At 43.8% G+C, this 26105-nt stretch overlaps 1 protein-coding gene across 11 annotated transcripts in view; it reads left to right on the plus strand.

Moving 5' to 3' along the window:
* Positions 1-4030: 4030 nt before the first annotated feature.
* The window catches only part of TMC5 (transmembrane channel like 5), a 68997-nt gene continuing 46922 nt past the window's right edge, over positions 4031-26105 (plus strand). The window contains exons 1-3 of one of the 11 annotated variants that reach the window (XM_059693309.1): positions 9368-9732; positions 9883-9991; positions 21827-22001. The gene's annotated coding sequence lies outside the window, so the exon portion shown is untranslated. Of the gene's footprint in view, positions 4263-7448; positions 7567-9367; positions 9733-9882; positions 9992-21826; positions 22002-25752; positions 25904-26105 lie in introns of those variants that run through there. The other 10 variants (XM_059693313.1, XM_059693318.1, XM_059693312.1 and 7 more) reach the window with 10 other exon arrangements.

Here is a 26105-nt window from a genome sequence, read left to right on the forward strand (position 1 = left end):
ACACAATTACATTTTCTTTTATTTAACAAGCACTGACAGTGGGGCAGTGTAGCATAACTCATGGTATATGCTACCCCATTAGATCCTTGAAACAGCCCTACGTGGTAGGTCTTGTTATTGTCCCCATTTTATAGATGAGGAAACTAAGGCACAGAGATTAAGTAATTTGCCCAAGATTATGAAGTTAGTAAGGAATATAGCAGAGTTAGAATTTGAACTCGAGTAGTCTGGTGCAGAATTTCTGCACTTACCATTGATGTTAATTAAGTAATTGACTGTGGATTAATTTTTGGCTGTTGTCATTATCAGCATTGATTTGATTTATGAAACAGGAAAGTTCTCTGCACTATATAAAATGAATTCTTTTTCATAGCTGCATAGTATTCCATTGTGTAAATGTACCGCAGGTTTTTAATCCATTCATCTACTGCTGGGCTTTTGGGCTATTTCCAGATCTTAGCTATTGTAAATAATGCTGCTATGAACACAGGGGTGCACATATTCTTTTTGATTGGTGTTTCAGGCTTCTTAAGATATATTTCTAGCAGTGGGATCACTGGGTAAAATGGCAGTTCTGTTTTTTAATGTTTTTTTAAATTGATTTTTTGAGATAGAAGAAAGGCGAAGAATAGAGAGATAGAAACATCAATGGGAGAGAAACATCATCCATTGGCTGCCTCCTGAAAGCCCCCCACCCGGGGATCGAGCCCACAACCAGGGCATGTGCCCTGACCCGGAATCAAATTGGCAATCTCTCTCACTTTTTTTTTTTTAATTTCAGAGAGGAAAGGAGAGGGAGAGAGAGATAGAAACATCAATGAGAGAGAATCATTGATCGGCTGTCTCCTGCATGCTCCACACTAGGGACCAAGCTCATACCCTGGCATGTGCCCTTGACCAGAATCAAACCTGGGACCCTTCAATCTGCAGGCTGGCGCTCTATCCACTGAGCCAAACCAGCCAGGACTTGGTGATCTCTTGGTTCCTGGGTCAATGCTCAAACACTGAGCTACACCAGCTGGGCCCATTTTTAATTTTTTGAGGAAAGTCCACAGTTTTCTCTATCGTGGTTGTATTAGCTGACATATGCACCAGCAGCATGCTATGCAGCTGTAAAAAAGAAGGAACTCACCCAGCCACCATGGCTCAGTGACTGAGCGTCAACCTATGAACTAGAGGTCACAGTTCGATTCCCAATCAGGACACATGCCCAGCTGCAAACTCGATCCCCAGTGTGGGGCATGCAGGAAGCAGCCAGTCAATAATTCTCTCTCACCATTGATGTTTCTATCTCTCTCTCCCTCTCCCTTCCTCTCTGAAATCAATAAAAAAATATTTTTTTAAAAAAGAAAGAAAACGTGGCATATAGATATAATGAAATATTATGCAACTTTTTAAAAGAAGGAAATTCTGATATATGCTACAACATGGATGAGCCTCATGGACATCATGCTGAGCAAAACAAGCCAATCACGAAAAGGCAAAGAGTGTATCATACCACTCATATGAAGTATCAAAAGCAGTCCACATCACAGAGACAGAAAATAGGAAGGGCAATACTGGTTCATAGGGCAATGCTCAACCTCTGGGCCATGCCAGCTGGGCTAGACCACATGTTCTTATCCATTCACCTAATGATGGGCATTTAGGGTCACTTCTACCTCTTGGCTCTTGTGAATAAAACTGTAATAAAGCTGGGTGTGCAAACATCTCTTTGAGATCCTGCTTTGAATTCTTTGGGATGTATACTTAGAAGTGAGATTGCTATTTTTAATTTTTTTAAGGAACTTCCATACTCTTTCCCACAATGACTGCACCACTTTACATTCTCAGCAATAGTGCACAAGAGTTTCAACTTCTCCACATCCTCACTAACCCTGTTTGTTTGTTTGTTTGCTTATAGTGGCCAGCCTAATGGATATGAGGTGATATTTCATTGTGGTTTTGCTTTGCATTTCTCTTCTGGTTAGTAATGTTGAGCATCTTTTTATATGTGTGTGTTTTTTTTCCACTTGTATATCTTCTTTGGAGAAATGTCTATTCAAGTCCTTTGACCATTTTAAAATCTGGTTATTTGTTTGTTGTTGTTGAGTTGTAGAAGTTTTAAAAAATACATTCTGGATATTAATGGTTTATCAGATCATTTGCATATATCTTCCCCCATTCCTTAGGTTGCCCTTTCTAGTATGGACCTCGAAAAGAAATATATCTGCCAAGAAGGACTCCTTTTAACTGGGCATAAATTTATAACTAGAGTCTAGCAGTCATTGCTGACAGAGGGCTCTCATACACACTGCACTCCAGGGAGAAGCCACAGACTGAGCTGCAGTCCTGTGGGCTGAATCAATCAATCCTTATAAGAATGTTCCCCACCCCTCAACTCTGATTGGTTCATCTTCATGCAAATGAAGACTCCAAATCCTTGCAGTTTGATTGTTCCAAAAGGCACTGTCCTGATTGGTTAGAATAAAGCTGTTCTGATTGACCAGTGACGAAGCTGATGAGATACACCTGTGCAGTTCCCATTGGGTGATGAAAGCTTCTGTTCTATTGATTGAAATAGGATTCCAGGAACTCCTCTATAAGGGCTGGCTCAGGTGGCAGGAACACAGTGTGCAGGCAGGCAGGTCAGTGCAGAGGCAGGTAGCTCAGTGCAGGCTTCGCCCTGAAGTGTAGTTTGCATGAGAGACCCAAGTATAGAAATCGCTGCTAGGCCCTGGTTTCTAAATTGGAGGCCAGTTACCCACCAGGAGCCTTCTTAGTATTTTCTTTCTCCGGGCCCACACCTGTCAGCAATATAAGGCCATGGACAGGATCTGTTTTGCTCCTCATTCTATTCCCCCAGTGTCTGGCTGTTGGGGGAAGAATAGAAAGGAGGTGGCTGCCCGTTGACCAGAGAGCTGGGACCCGGGCAATTGGAGGATCCTCACCCCCAACCATCCTTGGAATGTAAGTTCTGCTCACTCTTCGCACACCAGGAGCCTTTCAGCAATGCAGCCTTGAGAAAGTAAGATGTTGTTGAGAGCATACACGTGACTGAACCCTGTTAAGGCCTCTGTAGAAACTTCAAGATTCTGGCCCTTGGGTTTTGAGATCGACTCCTCTAATGGCACCCAAAACAAGCCTCTAGGTAACTTCCCTTGATTGTTAACACTGCCACCTACCCATCTGGAGCAATGTGCCTCTTTCTTCTCTCTTCCTGCCCTCCATGGCTGCGTGGGGGTGGGGGGGGGGGTGTTAAGATGTAACCTGAGAGGCTCCCAAGTTTGTGAACCAACACTAGCGTCCAGACTGGTGCATACCAGGTCTTCCTCAAATATTTTCCGAAGGAAGAGCTGAATAAATTCTAGAACAAAGAACTGGGAGTGGTGTTTGGGAACACCATAGGTGTTCCTGCCCAAGACCATAGATGTCATTTTAAATTGTCTAGAAAAGGAGAAACAGGTGAAATTTATTTTCATAGTATATTTTCTTTAACAAATGATATGCAAAATATTATCATTTTAACATGTAACTCATTTTAGAACTTGTAAATGTGTTTTAAAAGATTTTCTTATGGCCCAGCCAGCGTGGCTGAGTGGTTGAGCATGGACCTGTGAACCAGGAGGTCACATTTCAATTCCCAGTCAGGGCACATGCCCAGGGTGCAGGCTCGATCCCCAGTGTGTGGCGAGTAGGAGGCAGCCAATCAATGATTCTCTCTTATCACTGATGTTTCTATCTCTCCCTCTTCCTTCCTCTCTGAAATCAATAAAAAAAAATTTTATATATATATATATATATATATATATATATATATATATATATATATATATATATATATTTAAGATTCTCTTATGGTCCTACCTCTTAAAAAATATTTTAGCTCACTAGAGCCACAGTTTGAAGTGCTTCATAACTACTTGAAAAGTTTTGGAGAGCACATCGCTAGCCCCTGCACCCTCTGAGTCCTCTGGGAGCCTGCAGCAGGTTTGCTGGGTGGGAGGAAAGAGCAAAGGCAGACCCCGGGGCGGTGAATATGCCAGCAGGTGTACACGCCCAGCACTCGCAGGAACTGGGCTCGATTCCAAGAAGAAAGCGATCAGCCCTCCAGGCAGGAAGTTTGGCTGCGGGGCCAGGACGCGCAGCCCACTGGCTGCCCCAGGCGGGGGTCACCATCGTGCTCTGCGGGCGAGCAGACGGGCGCCAGGGACGCGACAGCCGGCGTGGGGAGCGAGGCAGCTCGCCAGGGCCCGGGGTCTGCGCTGGGACAGTCTTCCCAGGTATCTGCCGAGACCGTGGGCTCCGAGAGAGGATGGAAGGGAAGAGGGGGCGCCTCCGTGCAGGATGGCCAGGGGGCAAGGGGGGTGGGGTAAGAGAAATAGAGGGAGAACCACCTGGGAGCGGGAATCCCGGAGTAGGGATGGATCGGCTCCGCCCGCCGCGCGTCGACCTTCTGCATTAGCCAGGTTTCAGAGGAGGGCAAGCTATCGGTCGCCCCATTCAGTTTCCCCCCCCCCCCCCCGCAGCTTCAGGAAGGAAAGAATAATCGCACCGGACCGGACCAGGTGGGCTTTTCTCTGCGCGGCTGTGGAATCGCACTGTGTGCTGTGCGCCTCTGGGCAAATTACTTGCCCGCTCTGGGCTCCAGTTTCCATCTTTGTGGTTTCTCGTGTGCGGGTGTTTTAAGGCTAAAAATAGGACGTTCCCTCCTAGGATTTCTGTGAGTCTCTGTGTGGTGGGAACCCAGGAAGCACTCCCTAAATGTTAGATGTTATTTCCCATTTTACCCATGAGGAGATTCAGGCTCAGACAGGTTCAGTAACTTGTCCACCACAATTAGATGGAAACAATAGGATTTGAACCCAGGAAGTCGAACTCCAGAGCCAACATTAAGGTCTAGTCCAAGTCCTACTACTTCCAAGAAGGACTGGGGGAAGGGACAGTAAACTGACTCTGAGTCTCCTTCTATCTGTGAAATGGGTACAAAAACATTGCCTAACCTCTGGCTTACTGTAAGGAATAACAGAGCGAATACATACCGTAAATGCCTCCCTCCTAGAGTGTGCATGCCACAAGGGCAGGATTTTTTTTCCTTCTGTTTTGTTTGCAGTTACTTCCCCAGTGCCTGGCACATGGTAAATGCTCCATGAGTTCTTGCTGAATGACTAAGGAGCACATATAATTGCCATGCATCAATAATCCCTATTAGTTCCATGTGACTGATGAGGAGACTGAGGTTCAGAGAGGTTAGGTAACTTGCAGGATGTCACACAGGTGGTTGGTAGAGGAGTCAACATTTGAACCCAGGTCTGTTTGATCATAAAGTCTGTAGAGTCTTGATGTCCAACCCAGGTTCCATCACATCCGGGTAGGGTGAAATGTGGCAAGTTATTTAACTCTTCTGTGCCTCAGTTTCCTTATCTGTAAAATGGGGACAATCGTGTGTTTTTTTCCTGTATTAGCACTCAGCAGGCACTCAAAAAACACTGTCTACAGTGAATGCTGACCGCCCACTCCAAGAGTGGAGGGGCTGGCACAGCAGGCATGTCCATCTAGAGGAGGCAGGGAGGAGAGTGGAGGTCGGAGGGGGAAGAGATGACTAAAGAGATTTCTTGTGTTCTGTGTGATCCACAGAACCAGGCCCCGTTTGCTCTCTGGAACATTCCTGAGAAGTCTCCCCACCACCACCACCGCCACCCCCCAGTGCTCACTGCAAAAGGAGGGGTGTCACCTGGTGTCCTGCTCTCCATCCAGTGTAGAAGGGGGCTGTCATGAGAACCTGCTACCCTTTTGTTGTATAAACAGGGAACAAAGTCCTCTCCGCTTCAGTTGATTCTCTGCTAGCAGATGAGGCTTTTGGGAGGAGGATTCAGGTGGCAAGGGCAGTTATGCAGTGGTTATTCCAGCTGGATCTGGGTTCCAATATCATCTCTAAAAGTTCCAGCTCTGGGACTTTGGCAAGTTGCTTTCAGAGCCTCATCTGTTGAATGGACACAGGGTTATTGGAAGGCTCATCTGAACTCATGTCTAGACAGCATTTAGCACACTATCTGGACCATGATACATGGCAGCTACTGTTGCTCATGTTATTGGAAGCCTGATGTTTCTTTCTGTTCCAGGCCTTGGGACCTGCTGCTGTGCAGGTAACACGCTCCGAGGAGGGCTATATAAAGTGCCCTTTCCTGGAACTCCTTCTCATCTAGAGAGTCTCATTCCAGGGATTCCCCACCTGTCAAACCCTTGGAGTTTTGTGCAGCCCTAAAGTGTGCCAAGGCAGTTCCTGGGGACAGGAAAGCTGGCACGTGAAGGGAAGGGCACCTCGCTCTCTGCGTAGGAAACTCCGTCCTTTGATATGGGCACTTGGTGGGGGTAGCGAATCCTAGCTTTGTAATATTATTTGAGTCGTTAACATTGTCCTGTTTACTCTGTGCCAGGCATTGTGCTAAGCCCCAGCTCTAGTGATCTATGGAACGTGGGCTCCAGGGCCAGGCTGCCTGAGTTCTAATCCTGCTTCTGCCACTTTTTAGCTGTGTGACTAGGGGCCAAGTTACTTAACCTCTCTGTGTTTCAAATCTGTAAAATGGGATGATTGTGCTATACCCAATAATAGAGCTGCTGTGAGGATTAAGTATCAGCAACTTACATATGGTGACAAGAACAACGTAATGGTAAACGTTATCCATTTATATATGTTATGACTGTCTTCACTCTGCAGCTGAGGAAACTGAGCACAGCTCAGGGAAATTAAGACATTAAAAGCGCTATCCTGCCCTAGCTGGTTTGGCTCAGCGGATAGAGCGTCAGCCCTGGTCAGGGTGCATGTGGAAGGCAACCAATTGATGTGTCTCTCTGCCTTGAAATGTGGCTGGTTCCGCGCCTGTCCTTTTTCAATTTATTTTTTTGTTTATTTCTTTTTAATTTATTTTTATTGATTTCAGAGATGATTCTCTGTGTGTATGTCTCCCGCTCCGCTCCCTCTTACTCTCTCTAAAAATCAATGGGAAAAATATCCTCAGGTGAGGATTAACTAAAGTGCTACCCTTTCTTCTCTCCCATCGGCCCATTGTTTCCCATTCCATTGCCCGCATTTTAATTCATGCCTGTCCTCCCACGCCCAGGTTCCTTCGTCTGCCCCTGTCTAGGATCTCTGTTTCCCATGTCTGGGGCTCCCAGCATCTGCTGCCAGAAAGTTCTCTCTCTTCTTCTGTTTTTATAAATTGATTTTTTTTTGAAAGAGAGAGAGAAAGGGAGAGAGTGAGAGATTTGTTGTTCCATTTATTTATGCAATTTTTGCCTGATTCTTATATGTGCCCTGACCAGTAATTGAACCCACAACCTCCACGTATCCAGACTACGCTCTGACCACCTGAGATACTCGGCCAGGCTCTCTGCTTTACTTCCAAAACTTTAGTTCCCCAGTGACCTTGGAACTAGTTCTTTTTCTTTTTTTCTTTTCTCTTCACCTGAGACAGAAGAGATGATTTATTGTACACATTGCATTCAACCACAGCTGAGAACAGAACTAGTGCAGAATGTCACAGGTCCAGGGCAAGGGACCAAAAGGAACTGTTTTGTATGAGCGAGGTGGATGTCTCAAAAGGTGGTTGCCGAGATCAGATGGCGATGTATGTTGTAGATCCGCTGAAAGTTCTCGACACTAGGCATGCATTCCAACAATTTGTACCAGGGCCCCAGGCCTCTGGCTTCCCTCGTATCTGCTCCAGTGATTTCCATGGTGCACAAGCTAATGGTTGGACCTCGGCCTCGTCTTTCTCCTTCTGCGCTTCAGCCTGCCCATTCACTGCTTCCTCCACTTAGGTTTCTACGAACATGGTGCAAAGGTCAAGGAAGCCTAGTTCTTTTCTTTTATCTGATTAAAAATATTGTGCATGTACAAGTTACTTTAAAAGATTATGCCTAGCCCTAGCCGGCTTGGCTCAGTGGATAGAGCGTCAGCCTGGGGACCAATGGGTCCCAGGTTCGAGTCTGGCCAAGGGCACATGCCTGGGTTTCGGGCTCGATCCCCAGTAGGGGGTATGCAGGAGGCAGCCGATCAATGATTCTCTCTCACCATTGATGTTTCTATCTCTCTCTCCTTCCCCCTTCCTCTCTGAAATCAATAAAGAAATATATATATTTTTTAAAAGATTATGCCTATGCCTATAGCCCTGGCCAGGTAGCTCAGTTGGTTAGAGCATCATCTCCATACACCAAGGTTGTGGGTTCAATCCCTGGTCAGGTCATTTACAAGAATCAACCAATGAATGCATAAATAAGTGGAACAACAAATTGATCTCTCTCTCTTTCTACCTCTCTCTCTCCCTCTCTCTCAAATCAATAAATAAAAAGAAAAACAAATGTATGTCTTATAAGAATATTTGCAGAGGATGTGAGAAGCTCTGCAATTTCATCCTCTGGTGATAATCATTGTTTTGAGTTTCATGTATATTTTGAGTTCTCCCTCCAGACATACTAATAAAGATTTTTAAAATTTGTCTTAAAAAACGAGATCATGCTATCCAAACTGTGTGGGATTCACAGCAGTAAATTTTCCCAAAATTTAATTTATTTTTTGAATCTTACACCTCGGCACGGTATAAAATCCAAGAGATGGCTAGCAAATATTGAAAAAAAATCTCTCTCTTCGTTCTCACTCCAGAAGCTACCTCACTCACCAATTTCCACTCCACCTGCAGACAAAGAAAGAAACATGTAATTACAGTTTGTAGGGCAAATTTTGTGTCATAAGCCACAATACTTTACAGTCGTAAAGTGCTAGTCAGGATATGATTAAATCAGCCTGCCTTGACCTGTGACTGGTTCCATGCTGCCTGTCCTTTTTCCAATTTATTTGTTTGTTTATTTATTTTTAATATATTTTTTATTGATTTCAGAGAGGAAGGAAGAAGGAGAGAGAAATAGAAACATCAATGATGGGAGAGAATCATTGATCGGCTGCCTCCTGCACGCCCCCTTACTGGGGATCTAGCCCACAACCGGGGTACGTACCCTTGACCAGAACCAAACCTGGGACCCTTCAGTCTACAGGCCGATGCTCTATCCACTGAGCCAAACCGGCGAGGGCCGCTCCCTGTCCTTTTATTCCTGGAAAGGATGCCGTCATAATTGTGAAGTTAACCTGTAAGGTCTGACTGTTGCCCCCGGGGCTAAGTCTGCAGAACAAATTGGCCAGTGCCTGAGGGTGTCTTGTGGAGATCATGTTCTAGAAAAATGCTTTAGTGAATAAACGGAAGGATAGTCTCTTTCCACCCCACCTCCCTCCCTGTGGGGAAAAGAAAACACACACCCCACAATGTGACTGACTTCCTTATGGTATCCAAGAAATAAGATTGTTTTCTAGAAAGGACTTTGTTCTTTTACTGCAAGATGCCAAAGAATATTCCTGAGAAGTTCAGGGAGAAAGAAAAGCACAATTTGGCCCCTGAGTTAGGGCTTCTTCTCCTCTAACTCGAGACACAGAGGCCATGGAGCAGCCATGATGTTGGGGGTCGAGGACTGACCTGCGTTTAACGGGTGAGACCCAGTTATCCATTGGCCGGCAAAGGGAGACGTGATAACCAGGGTGGCATAGAATGGTCAGGAGCTCGTAAACGTCCCCTTCCTGGGAGCCCAGCCACGTGACTAAGATTAAACGGGGCTGTGTTTAAGGCAGAATAAGACTAACTCAGTAAGACAAGAGGACCCACTACCTCTGCAGAGTGGAGAGGACATGCCTGCGTGTTCCCACAGGTAAGAGAGGGTACTTGGCGGGGGGAGACACAGAAATGATGGGGAGCCCGTGCGGATGTGTCATGGGAGGAGAACAAGAATGGGGGCTGTCCTGTAGCTAACCACCAGATGCCAGGAACAGAAAAAATGCACGATAAATATTTGTTAGAGGAAAGAATGACTGTGGGGAATCGCAGGCAAGGGAACGTGTGTTGGCTTGAAGAGAAAGCTCTACAACTGTCTGCCTGAATCAGAATCTGGACTTCCCGGAGTCCTAACTGTGAGTTACTGTATTTTTCTGGCCTCAGTTTGCTTGTCTGCAGAATGGGTAGTATGCTCAGAGCACCCACTTGCACAGGTGGATAGTAGTGCTAATAAGAAAATATGGTGCGCTGTAAGCACTCGATAAATTTTCCCTTTAACTCCTCCTCTTCTCCTCATACTCCTTTTCTTCCTCTGATAACAAAGCTATTGATGATGAGGATCACCGTTCAGAGAGGCAGGGATTTGAATCCCATTCTGCCTCTGCTTAAGCCTTGGGACTTTGGACAAATGGCTTAACCTCTCTGGGCCTCATTGTAATCATTATAAAGTGGGGATAGTAAATCCTTTCCATACAGTTGCTTGAGGGTTCAATTGCTAATGCGTGGTGGGAAGGCATAGCACATGAGAGGGCATAGCACCGGCCTCGCGCTCGAGTAAGTTCTGGGTAAACGGTCCTGTCTTTATGCTTTATTACTCTGGGAGGACACAGAGTCATCAGGTTCAAGGTGTGAACATCTTTTTTAAAGCGCGGTGAGTCACTGCATGTTTGCCAGGAGTTCCTGGAATGGTGGTGGGAGATAGGGCTATTTTACAGCTCAGGTTGTTTCCTAGAGTGGCAATCCCAGCTGCGGGAATGCTAATCGTTAGGTAGGTCATTTCCAGAAAGGACACTCCTTAATCATCGGGGCAGAAATAAGGAGCGGGGTGAGATTTCTGTGTTTTTACCAGAACTAGCTAATTCTGTTTCCTATGGCATTTGAATCTGGGTGGGTATCACTTAAGAGAATTGTAGGCCCATGGTTACCGTTCCCAACCTGGCCTGGATCAGCGCCCCCAATAAACGCAAACTAGTGGCTTTCCAACGGAGACAGAGATATGCTTTATAAATCTTACAATCGCAGGAAAGGTCTCAAGGTGAGACGAGGTCGACGAAGGAAAATGGTTTTATTTGCCACAAGAATGTCATTCCCAAGGTGGGATGACAGTAACTGGCAGCATGAGACTCACAAACACCTGGATTTTGGGGTCCTGCCTGCCAGTCAGCAAGGAGCTAAGCCAAATTGGAGCAAAAGGACAAATCAGTCATCTTGATCTGGTCTTTATTGAAAATGTGGACATTTTGGTTCATCATGGATTTTTGTATTTTCTACTTTTAAAAATATTGCTTTAAACTAGTTATCTTGATTACTGGGGTTTTGGTATCCCTGCTGTTAGCCCTGATGCCAATGACACCGAATCTAGAAATTCCCAAGTTTAACATCATATTTACCTATCATGAGCAAAAAGATGACCAACATCAAGATGTGAATGTGGCCCTGGCCAGTGTTGTACAGTGGTCAGAGCATCAGCCCATGCACCAGAGGATTGTGGGTTTGATTCCTAGTCAAGGGCATGTACCTGGCTGGTGAGTTCACTCCCTACCCCCTGTCGGAGCATGTGGGGAAGGCAACCAGTTGGTCGATGTGTCTCTTTCACATCGATGTTTCTCTCTCTCTCTCTCTCTCTCTCTCTCTCTCTCTCTCTCTCTCTCTCTCCCCACCCCCACCCTCATCCCCTAACTCCCTTCCACTTTCTCTGAAAAGCAATAGAAAAACTATTCTCAGACTCTTGTCATCCTCTGTGAGATGGCATAACTTGCACCGACTGCTTTCTAGTGCTGTTGAGATTTCTTTCCAGTGTCTTTTTGTCTTGTTTCCGCTTAATCTCAAGCAATTTTTCAATGGAGTTTGGCTGAGCACAGGATCTTCAATTAGAGTCATTTTTCCTCAAAACTTTGTGGGCTTGGGGATGGCCTCCCCGAAGCTGAGGGCAAAGCCCAGACCTCTCTTTAGATAAGGTTGCATTCTTTACTACATAGTGTTCACCCTAAAATCAAAGGGCACCCTGTAGGTCCCAGAGTGGAAGCAGCCTGCTTGTTGAGGTTAAATATGCTCATTTTTTGCCGAAACCGGTTTGGCTTAGTGCATAGAGCGTCAGCCTGCGGACTGAAAGGTCCCAGGTTCGATTCCTGTCAAGGGCATGTACCTGGGTTGCGGGCACATCCCCAGTAGGAGATGTGCAGGAGGCAGCTGATCGATGTTTCTCTCTCATCGATGTTTCTAACTCTCTATCTCCCTTCCTCTCTGTAAAAAATCAATAAAATATATATTTAAAAAATGCTCATTTTTGCCGCTCAGCCTGTGCAGCCAGCCCTTACCCGCCTGCCTGCGCCTGGCACCTCCCTGGCACTGGGCCGGGTGGAATGTCCCACCTCTGCCTGTCTGCCCTGGTGCCCCTTCGGATCTGCAGTTTCCTCCACCCTGGCTTATCCATCCATGCATCCACTCACTTTCTGAATTTTGGAAAGTCATGGTCCTCTCTAGTCTTGTTCTTTACATTGTTAATGGATTTATTCCCGTTGTGTACCTTTTCTGTAACTTCACTGAGACTTTCGGAAGGTAGGCTGAGGCTACCACCTTGAAGCAGATTGTAGCTTCTTTGGTTACGTTCTGAATAGGATAGGATTTTTAGCATTTTGTGCCTTCCCCCTGAACCATTTCAAGAAATGTGTTTCGTGACCCATCAAGGACGAATCAAATTTGTCCTGTGGCTCAGTGAAGGCAGACGGGACTTGGAGTTCTGTGGACCTAGGTCAGTGATGGCGAACCTTTTGAGCGCGGCGTGTCAGCATTTTGAAAAACCCTAACTTAACTCTGGTGCCGTGTCACATATAGAAATTTTTTGATATTTGCAACCATAGTAAAACAAAGACTTATATTTTTGATATTTATTTTATACTGAAGGCCTGTTGCACAAAAAGATTTGTGCAATAGGCCTCCCCTTCCCCTGGCTGCCCGCACCGGTTTTCCTCCGGCACCAGGGACCCAGGCCTTCACTCTGACCAGAGCCGCCTTCAAGCCTTCGCTGCTCTGGCGGAGCCGCCTTCAGTCTTCACTCCGCCACTTCATGCCTACATATGCAAATTAACCATCCTATTTGTTGGTGGTTAATTTGCATATCTTGCTGATTAGCCAGTGGGAGGCATAGCAAAGGTACGGTCAATTACCATGTTTGTCTATTATTAGATAGGATGTTTAAACGCCATTTAACAAAGAAAAATCAACCAAAAAAATGAGTTCGTGTGTCACCTCTGACACGCGTGTCATAGGTTCACCATCACTGACCTACGTTCTAGCCCTGGATGTGGACAAGCCGTTTTAACTTCCAGTGAGTTACTTTATGTCCTTGAAAACGATAAAGCACAATGATGCCAATTTTGGAATCAGTTTACCTGATTTTATAACCAAGCTCCACTTCTTACTGGCTGTGTTTCCTGGCCAAGTTACTTAGCCTTTCTGTGCCTCAGTAGCCTTCTCAGTAAAACTAGGGTAATAATAGCACCTATGGTAAGGATTTAACGGGCCAACACCTGTCAGGTCCCCATAGCAGTGGCTGGCACGTACATATTCGTTGTTTTGTCATGCTTGGTTTGTGCATTTGTTTTTCTGTCTGCAAATCAAAACAAATAATACTTAGGTTGTGTTATATGTGTGTTTAAATAGGCAATATAAGGACTATTATATTATGGGGAATTGAATTAGTCTGATTAAGAATTAAGCTTCTAGCCTGGCTGGCATAGCTCAGTGGTTGAGGGTCGATCTATGAACCAGGAGGTCACAGTTCCATTCCCGGTCAGGGCACATGCTGGGCTGCGGGCTTGTTCCCCAGTGTGGGGTGAGCAGGAGGCAGCCAATCAATGATCCTCTCTCATCATTGATGTTTCAATCTCTCCCTTCCTCTCTCTGAAATCAATTAAAAAATATATATATATATATTTTAAAGGTGAGAATGCCTAGCCACAGAGGGCTTGAAGGTTTATCAGTTTTCACTGCTCCCGGCAGGATTCTGAGCACAGGGACTGTGGGAAGGGGCAGGAGGCTCCCGAGCACTTTAGACCATTCTCTGACTGTATCTTTGCCGTGCCTGGGCGGTGCCCTTCATGGCCTTAAAGCTCATGTTTCTTTTTCAGCCTCTGATACTCTCTCATGTGCTTAACAAGCTAAAATCTACATTCCTCTTGCATTCATAAAATACAACTCTCTTTCCTTGTGAATTAAGTAAATATCCTCAAAACTTAGTAAATTCCGTGGTGAAGGGAAAACACAGAGAGAGAACAAGAAGACATACCCATTTTATTTTATTTAGATTTTTCGGCTCCTATTCATAGCTTTGATATTGGTTCTTGCACACACAGACCTTAGTTTAGAAGGGTCCAAACCTATGTCGATGGATGTGCCTGGGTGTGAGGCGGAAGTATGCTCTGGAAAGCTCTGTGGGCCATGCATCGACAAGCGTGTCGTTATGGGAGGGTTTTGTTAAATGGGTGATTAGAGGTTATGCCCTCACATGCTTTTCAGAAACTGTTGCCTTTATAAACATTGCCTTTATTTCCTTGTTCTAAATATCATACATGGCAGGTAAAGGATTTAAGGCGTTTGTTTGTAGTGGCATGGATGATGAAAGCCCGACTAATCGTTAAGCTAACATGACAAATCCAGAAGGAACAACGAAGTCTTTGCAAACCAAACTGGGTCTCTGCTGAAATGTAGGTGTGTTTGTGTGGGATGGCCTGGTGCCTGGGCAACCTCTCGGGGACGTGTAGTAGCCTTTGTGTTGGAAATGACTTTCTGAGATCAGGGGAAGGAATCGAAGCTTCCAGAGCTGTGATGATGAAAGTTTCGTTGAAATGAGATGTCTGGGATGAGCCATTTCTTTTGGCTCAAAAGAAAAAAAAATATATTTTCCCTTCCTTTACAGGAATTCTTAGAAGCATAGACTGGTAGTGTGTGTGTGTGTGTGTGTGTGTGTGTGTGTGTGTGTGTGTGTGTTTGTGTGTTGGGGGAAGAGGGCAAGGATGCAATTATCTTATTGTATAATGTCCATTGTTTCCCCAAATTTAGTAATTTGCATTCCACTTTCATAATCTTTGCCCCTTTTCTTGCCATGCATAGTAATGTTTATCTATTCTTTTTTACCTAATAGATTTGTTTTAAAAGGAAACTGATGTCATTATTAAGTGGGAAACTTGTACCACTAGCTTATAAATATAGGTGACTATATATTTATATGCATACATACATATAGTTCAAACCAAACTGTGTTATTAAATTCCAGCTAAATTGTGCTGAGTGTGAGAAGCTACATTCTGTGCAATTCCATTTATGGGACATTTTGGAAAAGGCAAAGCTGTAGGATCGGTGACAGGCAAAGGGTGGGAGGAGGGGTTGATTTTAGAGGGGTGGCCCGAGGGAGCTTGGGGGATGAAACTGCTCTGTAACCTTATTGTAGGGGTCATTATGCATGTGTTCAAATTCATGCACCAAAAATATTTTACTGTATACTATCTTTAAAATGAAATAGTTAAGTTCTAGTCCTATGTTGTGGCCTGAGGAAGTTCTGAGCTTGGAGCCTTGCTCCATCTTTGTGGGTAAAGAGACTATGGCAAATTCAGAGAGGTGCTAAAAAGTTAGCACCAACGGAGTCTTTCCCTGGTTGTTCATTTGAAATAGTCAATGAAAATTTAAAAAGAAGGAACTATCCCTGGGAAATTCTTTGTTGTTTTCTACCAGGGAAATGATCCTTGCAAGAATCCCTGAATTTGTTTGGAACCCTCAGTTTATGGGCTGTATTTGTACCAAATATGGATCCAGGTATGCATGACCCTTCCCTTCCTTTTCCCCTCCCCCCAAGAGTAGTCCAGCTGATGCCCGTGTAGGTTTATTTCCCTTCCCGCTGCCTGAGGGTGGCTGCCACCAAGATGGACTCCAGGTGATGGATGAGATGAATGAGAACTTTGTGGGACACATTCATTCATTCATTCAACAATATTGAGTGCCTTCTACACGTCAGGCATGGTATTAGATGCTGGGGATAAAGTGAGCAACATAGAATAACCCCTGCCCTTACAGAGCTTTCAGTCTGGTGGAGGATAAATATTGAACAACATGTACACCAAGTTAGTATATAATTACAAGTTATCTATATATATACAAGCCTAAGTGACCATTTGACCTTTTAACCAGTAGCTATGACATGCACTGACCACCAGGGGGCAGACGCTTAACACACAGGCATGGAAACATGGAACAGACTGATGAATCTCAGAGGGAAGTGGGGGGAGGGTAGGAAGAGATTAACCAAATATCTTATATGCATACTAGAGGCCCAGTACACAGATTCCTGCACTGGTGGGGTCCCTTGGCCTGGCCTGTGGGGATCGGGCCAAAACCAGCAGTCCAACATCCCCTGAGGGGTCCCGGATTGCGAGAGGGTGCAGACCAGGCTGAGGGACCCCACTGGTGCATGAATCCATGCACTGGGCCTCAGGTTAGTACATAATTAAGTCCTATGGGAAAAGGGCAAGATGATACAAAGAGACCTTCAAGGGAACTATTTAGATGTGTGTGTGTGTGTGTGTGTGTGTGTGTGTGTGTGTGTGTGTGGCAGGGGGATGGGGTAAGATGCCCCTCTGTGAAAGAGGAGTTAGCCACACCAAGAATGGAGGGAAAAGCATTTTAGGCAGAGGGAACAACATGTGCAAAGGCCATCACTCAGGAATGCAGCCCAGTGTTTTAGTGCAGGGGTTGGCAAAGTATGCTATGAAGCTCAAATGTGGCATTTAACCTAAGAGTGTTTTTTAAAAAAATATTTTTAAATTATTGACAAAAGAATAATCATTAATGACACGTGAAAATTGTGACATTCAAGTTTTGGTGTCCATAAACTGGAACACAGACACACCCACTCAATTATGTCAGCTGTCTTTGTCAAGTGCAGGTGGGGCTGGAAAAGTGTTCAGGGCTGTTGGGTTTTTATTTTCCTTTTATTGCTGTGATGGATGTTATGTTAAACATTTCAGTGATGGCTTTATTGTGCTTGTTTTGAGGCTTTAAGTAGATGGGACAGTTCAAAAACTCAATATGTTTTGATTACAGCAAATTTTGACTTATTTTAAAGCCTGCATAACTTATTTGGGGATTGAGCAAAAAAGCATTCACATAGTCAGCTTATCTCAGCTTTTTCTCTTCCCTTTTCCCCCACAGTGCTTGTGTTTTACTCTTTTTAAAAACTGGGTTTCATGTTTAAATTACTGCGATTTGGAAAAATTCTTGTCTCCTTTTTTGTCTTCACTATTCTTTTTTAAATTGTAGTAAAATATACATAACATTATATTTATCATCTTAACCATTTTTAAGTGTGCAGTTCAGTAGGGTTAAGTACTTTCGCATCGTTATGCAACCAATCTCCAGACCTTTTTTATCTTGCAAAACTGAAACTCTATACCTATTAAACAACTCCCTGTTTTGTATTTCTGTGAGTCTAACTACTCTAGATAACTCACACAACTGGAGTCATACAGTTTCTGTCTTTATCTGACTAGCTTATTTCACTTAGCATAATGTCCCTAAGGTTTAACCATGTTGTATCCTGAGTCAGAATTTCATTCCTTTTTAAGAATGTAAAATTTTTATTTTATTTTTTCCATCACCATTTATCCCCTCTATATCCTTCTGCACCTCTACCCAATCCCCCCCATACACAATAATTTCATGCCTTTATAAGAATGAATAATATTCCATCGTGTGGCTACACCAATTTTGTTTATACATTCATTCATGGATGAACACTTGAGTTTCTTTCACTTTTTGTTTTTTTGTAAATCTCTTTGAAACCATGCTTTTGATACTTTGGGATATATACCCAGAAGTAGGAATGCTGAATCGTATAGCAATTCTATTTTTAATTATTTGAGGAACCACCATATTGTTTCCCATTGTGGCTGTACCATTTTACCTTCCACCAACAGTGCACAAAGGTTGCAAATTGTTCACATGTTTACTAACAGTTCTTATTTTCTGTGGGGGTTTTTCATATTGGCCATCCTAATGGATATGCAGTGATATCTCATTGTGGTTTAGATTTGAATGTCTTAATAATTAGTGATGTGAACACCATTTCATATACTTGTCGGCCATTTGATTATTTTCTTTGGGGAAATGTCTATTCAAGTCCTTTGCCCAGTTTCTCATCTCGTCACTTGTGGGGGTTTTTTTGTGGCTGCATCATAGGAGTTCTTTCTATCTTCTGGATACTAACCCGTGCTCAGATATGTGGTTTGGAATTATTTCCTCCCATTCCATGTGTTGCCTTTTCACTCTTTTGATTATGTCCTTTAATGCACAAATTTTGATATAGTCCAGTTTGTCTACTTTGACTTTTGCTGCCTGTGCTTTTTTTCACATCTAAGAAATCACTGCTAAATTCAATGTCATGAATCTTTTGCCCTGTTTTCTTTTAAGAGTTTTATAGTTTTAAGCCTTACTTTTTTAGGCTTTGGATCCATTTTCAGTTAAATCTTGTATACGGTGGAGGGTACGAGACCAACTCCAGTCTCCTGCGCGTAGATATGCAGTTTTCCCCACACCGTTTGTTGAAAAAGCTGTTCTTTCCCCATTGAGTGGTCTTGACAGCCTGTAGACAATCATTTGACCCTTTAGAAGAGGGTTTATTTCTGGATTCTCTGGTCTCTTCCACTGGTCTATGTGTCTGTCGTTATGCCAATTCTTGCCTCCTTTTACACCACTTTGCTCATTGTTTTTCTTTTTCTCTTTTTAACCCTCACCCGAGGATATTTTTCCATTGATTTTTAGAGAGAGCAGAAGAGAGAGGGAAAGATAGAGAGAAATATTGATGCGAGAGAAGCACATTGATTGTTGCCTCCTACACGAGCTCCGATCAGGGCCCGGAGCCTACAATCGAAGCACATGTCCTTGACCTGAATCAAACACGGGTTCCTTCGGTCCACAGTCAACGTTCTATCCACTGAGCCAAACCGACTAGGGCTCATTGTTTTCTTTTCTTTGTTTGTTTTGTTTTTTCATGCAAAAAAAAGCCTTTTTTTTTCTCTTGGATCAAAATTGTGATATTTCTGTTATCTATCTTTAATGGGGGAGAAAAACTCTGCCTCCATTTCCCCTTCTACTTGGGCAATCTTCATGGATTGTTTGAATGATGTAAGTAACTAAATAAGTAAATTAAAAAGTGAGGAAGTCAGTCTACTAGTATGTGGGAGATGGTCAAGTGTAGTTAAGAAAGTTATGTTAAAGTCCTTGCCCTGCCTACTACCTGTGAAATCTGGAGAAGTTACCAAGTCCTCTAAACCTCAATTTCCTCATCCATGTAATGGGAGCATGAAGAGTCCCTTGCGCTGAATCGAGTGCAGATTCTGGGCAAGTATGTGCATACATTGCTCCATACCTGGCTCAGAGTAAGCAGTAGAATTTATGCCTCAAAAGTACACATTTCCTTACTCTGTCCATTTCACTTCCTAGCTTAGATCTCACTTTCATCCAAAATGTCCACTTCTTTCTCTTTAATGAGAAAGTCTCCCATCTGATTCCCTTCCTTTTTTTTTTTTTCCTATAAATTTTCTTCACATCATTGACTTGGAGAGTTGGACAAGCCCTTCTAGACCTCTCCTGTTCATGTCAGTTTAACTGGTCATTGGCAAACACAGAATGGGTGGGAGAAGTGGTGATTTTGTCTCCTGAAGACATTTGGCAGTGCCTGGCCCCAGCTGGTTGTCACAACTTGAGGAGGGTGCTGCTGGCACCTGTAGGCAGAGACCAGCGCTGCTGCGAAACATATGAGGATGCACAGGACAGCCCCACAGCCGAGAATTATCTGGCCCCAAATGGCAGTACTGCTGAGAAGGAAACACCTAGTTTAACTGAGGCTAATCCTGCCGGCTTTGTTTTCCTATATTAGCGTCTTACACTTGCCTTTTTGCAAGCTGCATTTGATACTGACCGAGTGTAATCCAGAGAAAAGGAGAAAAGGTCAGTTTGGGGACTATTCCTGGTTACCCTTCTGAGGTGACAATGTGAAAATGAATACCCTACTTATCTGTAGCTGTTAGGAATTAGTACAACATCTTGGGGCCCATCGTCCTTAGGAACTGAAAACACGGAAACCAAACAACCTGGCAAAACCACTTCCAGGTCTCTTCCTTGGAGAAGTTTTTTTTTTTCATGAATGCGAAGAGATGGCGGCTGGGATGCACACTGATCATTTAATAGTGAAAAATGGGAAACGGCCTAAATGTCCATCAGTAGGAGAAGCACTAAATATGCTGGTCATAAAATGGAATAGTGCACAGCCATTACGATGAACAAACTTCTAGTAACTAGCTGTAGTTACTAGAACTACCAACATGGAGAGATCGCAAAGCCAATTTTATGTTTTAAAAAAAAAAGGCAAGTTGCAGAAAATATGTAGGATATAAAATAGCCATAGACACAGCCTTTATGCGTGAAGTGACAGTATTGTCACGTATTGACACACATATGTGCCTTCACTCGTTTCCTGGGGCTGCTGTAACAAGGTACCACCGCCTGGGTGGCTGACATAACCAAAACGTATTGTCTCACAGTTCTGGAGGCTGGAAGTCTGAACACAAGGTGTTGAGTGTGTAATGGTCCCTCTGACGCCTGTAGAGGAAGGATCCTTACTTGCCTCTTCCAATTTCTGGTAGCCCGGACTCGCCTTGTCTTGTGGCAGGATAACTCCTGTCTTCACACGGTGTCCTCCCAATGGCCGTTCACACATGCCTCCCTCGGTGCACGTCTGTGTCCACATTTCCCTTTTCCATAAGGACATCAGTCATATTGGATTAGGGCTCACCTTCATGACCTCATTTTTAACCAGTTAACTGCCTCGTGTCCAAAACAGAAACCATCCCCATTTCTTCCATTCGCGCCGGAATATTTACGAATTTAAGTTACCATAATTTTCTTTACAAACCCAGAGATGTCATTTAACAAGTCTGATTTTAAAATTGGGCGACCAGAGTTGATATGCGAGGTTTGCGGCTATAGACACGCGTGGCAGCTTGTGGGGGAGGTCTGCTGCTTGCGTCTATAGGCACTTATGGCATACAAAAATATATATATATTAGAGGCCTGATGCACAAAATTCGTGCACGAGTAGGCCCTCCTTCCCCTGGCTGCTGGCACCGGCTTCCCTCTGTCACCCGGGACCCAGGCTTCCCTCGCAGCCCCAGCTTCATCCAGAAGGTCATCCAGTCTAATTAGCATATTACACTTTTATTATTATAGATATATATATTTACTTATTTCAGAGAGGAAGGGAGAGGGAGAGAGAGAGAGAAACATCAATGGTGAGAGAGAATCATTGATTGGCTGCCTCCTGCATGCCCCACACTGGGGACAGAGCCCACAATCCAGGCTTGCGCCCCAACCTGGGATCGAACTGTGACCTCCTGGTTCATAGGTAATCGCTCAACCACTGAGCCACGCTGGCCAGGCCTTATGACCTCATTTTAACTTTATTACCTGTGTAAAGACTCTATTACCAAATAAGGTCACAGTCTAAGATTTCAAAAAGTCATATCTTTTTCCGGGGACACAATTCAACCCCTACCAGTGGTCAAAGTATAAACAGTATGACCTGAAAGTCCCACACCAAATTCATGGTAGTGGTGGTTTCCGGACAGAGAAGAAGGGGGACGACGGTGGGAAGGTGGATCGGGGAGGGGTGTAGAGAGCTCCAGTTTTACCGGGAACGTTTCATTTCCTGGGTAAAATAAACACAAATCTTGAATTAATATGAAAAGGATTAGTATTTGCTAATATTTGCTCTTTTATTCTTTAACTTGAGTTTAATTTTTTAAAAGTGATTAAGAGAAAACAAGAAGGCACATGAGCCAGCATTTCTCGCTTGCGTGTGCACCTGACCGAGCTGTACAGTATGAAATAGACTTTTATAGAAGTCAAAGTCCTCTGTTTTTCAGCATATGTGGCTCTGCCAGCATATGTGGCTCAGCAACTTGGAAAATTCAGACTTCAGACCAATATCGGCGATTCTAACCGTTTGTAAATCATCTGCCCTCCAGCTCCTATCGAAAGCTATCCAGAGAGCAGCCCCCAGCGTGGCTGACACAGGTTCCCACAGCATCTTCAGACCAGGTCGGTTTGTGCAGTTTGCATCCATTTGGAACAAAGTGAGGAAAATAAGGATAGAGGAGGAAGTTTTTATGAAGTTGAACCTATTCAATTAACTGGCCTCCCTTCCTTTTGAGATTGGAACCTTCTCCTTAAAAAAAAAAGTCCCTAAAATGTTTTATGAAATAATAGTGATAGTGAGCTGTAACTGTTATTGTTTTTAATGTTCTTATTTAGCAAAAATAAAATGTTTCTTACTCTCAAATTTTTTTTTAATTTGGTTGGTCTTCTAAATCAAACGGATGGTGGCTCATCGGAGCTAGTTAAGAATTTCTATAGAATCACTTTGATCATTTTGTCTCTGGGTCTTAAATATGTATGTATTTTGTATCATTTGTAGGAGTGTAGCTAGATAAGCAATGTTGATTTTAATTAGGTTTAGAGGTTTACCTTGCTATCTATTGGCCCAACAAAGTTCACCCTCTTAGAAAAATAAATAAAAGGTACACCTGATATGAGAATGTGTGGTTTGCTTTGCCTCTTAGAGGGTGTTATCTTGCATTTGGTGATCAAGTTTATTGTTTTATAAGCCCTGGTTTCTCTTTCCTTATCTTTCAGGTAATAAATGGCTTCAATTGGCCAAATTAACCTTTGCCCAGTTCACAGCTGCAGGGCCATGATATTCTGGCCTGGGCCTGGGCAGGAGATGAGATCAGAGAAGAACCATGACCAGCATCCTCTGCTGGTACACGCATTCTTTTTTTATAGCGACATGATATTCTATTGTGCAGAAGTGCTGAGAGATTTGATCCACCCCCTGTGGCTGGGCTTTTGGATTGGTTCCAGTTTTGTTATTATGCACAAAGCTTGGCCTGATAACCCTGAATGACTCCAAGTCCCTGAATTTTGGGAGGTCATTTCGGCAGCTGCAGAAAAGAGCTTGTGGGTGGCTTGCCTTGGCTTATGCTGGCATAAGATCGGCAAAGCTAAGAGGCAGCAGAGCGCTAGATAAGCAGCCTGAATGTGATCTCATCACGGTTTTAAAATGTACAGTAAGTCCTCACTTAATGTCATCCATAGGTTTTGGGAAATGAGGTGTAACACAACCAATTTTATTATCAGCTAATTGATATAAACAAGAGTTAAGTTCCTACAGCATCTCATTAACATTATAATGAAAGGACGTTGAACAAAACTGTGAAGATCTACTGTGATTTCATCTTGTATATTCCTGGACAAGCTGAATGACAAATGGGAGGTTATTGTGATCACCCATTCGAACCAGGAGCCTTGCAAGATCAAACAGGGAGTCCACAGCGAACAGACTTAGCAAACATTTTTTTTTTTTATTGCTTAAAGTATTACAAAGGGTATTACATATGTGTCCTTTTTTTTTTCCCCGCCCTTGACAGTCCGCTGGCCTCCCCTACTTAGCAAACATTTAAGTGCTTGAGAGTGTGACTGAAAGCCACAGAAGCAGGGAAATGGGGAGCCCTAAGTCCGCAGTTGGCAAGCTGCGGCTCGCAAGCCACTTGCGGCTCTTTGGCCCCTTGAGTGTGGCTCTTCCTAAGCCTTAGGAGTACCCTAATTAAGTTCATAACAATGTACCTACCTATATAGTTTAAGTTTAAATAATTTGGCTCGCAAAAGAAATTTCAATCATTGTACTGTTGACATTTGGCTCTGTTGACTAATGAGTTTGCTGACCTAGGTCCTAAGTGGAATGTCAAAGGAGGACTCAATAGCTGTTTCAGTGGCCCTAATTGGTACTAGAAGGTACTAGAGCAGTAAAATTTGGAGGGGGGAAAGTATAGTATCCTCTGTGCTTTATCCAGGGCACAAAGCAAAATTATTCCTTTGAAGGGCAGGATATTTGTTCTTTCAACAGTGAATAGGAAACTATAAGTAAGGTGCTTAGAAGACCACGCCCACTGTATTTGACCATTCATACATGACTATTTCCCTATAGTTATTTCCTCCTTCCTCTTCTTTCCCAATCCTTTTCTGTGGGCTTAGCTCTTTGTTTGTTTAGGAATTTGTCCCAGTGCAGGGGATAGTAGTTAGAGCACTATCTGTGCTTGGATTGTGAAAAAGACACAGTACACAAAGCTTCTGTCTAATGACATTAGTAGAACTGAGAACTGTATCAATAAATTTAAAACTAATTGTTGGCTGATCACATATGTCTATCTATCTATTTATCCATCCATCTACCTACTTTCTACTTATCTAGCACCTATCTTTGTATTTATGTGTGTGTGTATCTATGTGTGTGTGTGTGTACTATATGAATCTATATATATAAAAGTCTAAGCGACCATTCGACCATTCAACTGGTAGCTATGATGCACACTGACCACCAGGAGGCATACGCTCAACGCACAGGCATGGAAACATGGAACAGACTGATGAATCTCAGAGGGAAGGGGGGAGAGGAAAGAGTGGGAAGAGATTAACCAAAGATCTTATATGCATACTAGAGGCCTGGTGCACAGACTCATGCACTGGTGGGGTCCCTCAGCCTGGCCTGTGGGGATCAGGCTGAATCCGTGCACCAGGCCTCCAACATCCCCTGAGGGGTCCCGGATTGCAAGAAGGTGCAGGCCTCTAGTAAATATACATGAATCAATTTGTCAAAGTTTCTAATAAAAAGATTATCTTGTATCAGTCAGGCTAGGCTAAGCTCTGCCACATCAAGAAACGAGTTCAAAATCTCAATGACTTAACATATAAAAGTTTCTTTCTTGCTCAAAAAAAAGCTATTGTGGGGCCCTGGCTGGTGTGGCTCAGTTGGTTGAGTGTTGTGCCATGCACCAAAAGGTCACTGGTTGGATTCCTGGTCAGGGCACATGCCTGGTTTCAGGCTCAAACCCCAGTAGGGAGTGTGTAGGAGACAGCCAATAGATGTTTCTCCTTCACAGCAATGTTTCTCTCTCCCTAAAATCAATAAAAAAACATACATTTTTAAAAAGCTATTGTGGGTTCATGGAGGCGGAGCTGGCTGTGTTCCATTTAGTCATGCAGGACCCCAGGCTGATGAAGGAGACCCTATCGGAAGTGTCACTGGTTGTCTTGGCAGAGAAAAGGGGAGCCAGAGGGTTGTGTTTGGGCTCTTAAATCCTTTGGCTTGGAAGTATCACAGCCACTTATGCTCACAGCCCATTGGCTGGAAAGGCCGTATGCCACTGCCTTCCTGCAAGGTGGCTGTTCATCTCCTCGCAGTGACCTGGAGGGGACCCACAGCCTCCTCCCCACCCTCCTCCTGCTGCTCATCCGGGATTGCTAGAGCTCCTGAGCCCTGGTTTTATTATGTGGTTATCTGATCCCTTGGGAAGGGTTCTTATGATACATTATTTTCCAAAATGTATCCTGAGAATAGGTGTGGCCCTCTTGAAAAACTGGTATACTTCCTCTTCCACAAGCAGTGAGTATTAGATCACCTGTCTTGATCACCTTTCAGTCTGGGCTAATCAACTCACAGCAAATCTTGGAGTCCCTATGTCAACTCAGGAATTTTATAGCATTGCTCCTTCCTTTACCCGATTATAATGCATTTCCTATTTCTTTAACCATGACTTGGTTGAGTGCATGATTTTCATCGTCTACCAACCCCCATCTCTTTGGGAAGTTTCCAGGTTTACATTACACATAAATTAAAATAGAGGTTAAAGAAAAAGATCTTCCATCAGTGAATGCTTCCTTGGTGCCAGCTGCTTTATGTGCCTTTTCTCATTCATTCGTTAGGGCAACCCCATGAAGTGTAATTGTCCGCACTGGATGAGCAAGGAAACAAACTCAGAGGGGCTATGTGGCTTGCCGAGCCCACACAGCCAGCAGAGGGAAACTAAACCCACCCTACTTGATGCCAAAGGCTGGGTTCCTAACCACTTTTATTTTACATCACATAGACAGACGATTTCATTCAGGTAATGGGTCCTGTCCTCAACCAGCTTTTGCTTTCATTAATTCAGATGTTCTATGAAAATTGGAAATGTTTGTGAGCCAGAATCTTTCTTTTTTTTTTAAGCTGGTATGGTGACCTCTTGGGGAAATAGAAGGTTTTGTATTATAGCTTCTGATTTCAATCTTTTTCATTTTCTTTTTAAAATTAAGAAGTAATATATTTAC

This window comes from Myotis daubentonii, chromosome 4 (genome assembly GCF_963259705.1).
Source record: "Myotis daubentonii chromosome 4, mMyoDau2.1, whole genome shotgun sequence".
In the NCBI taxonomy this organism is placed as follows: domain Eukaryota; kingdom Metazoa; phylum Chordata; class Mammalia; order Chiroptera; family Vespertilionidae; genus Myotis; species Myotis daubentonii.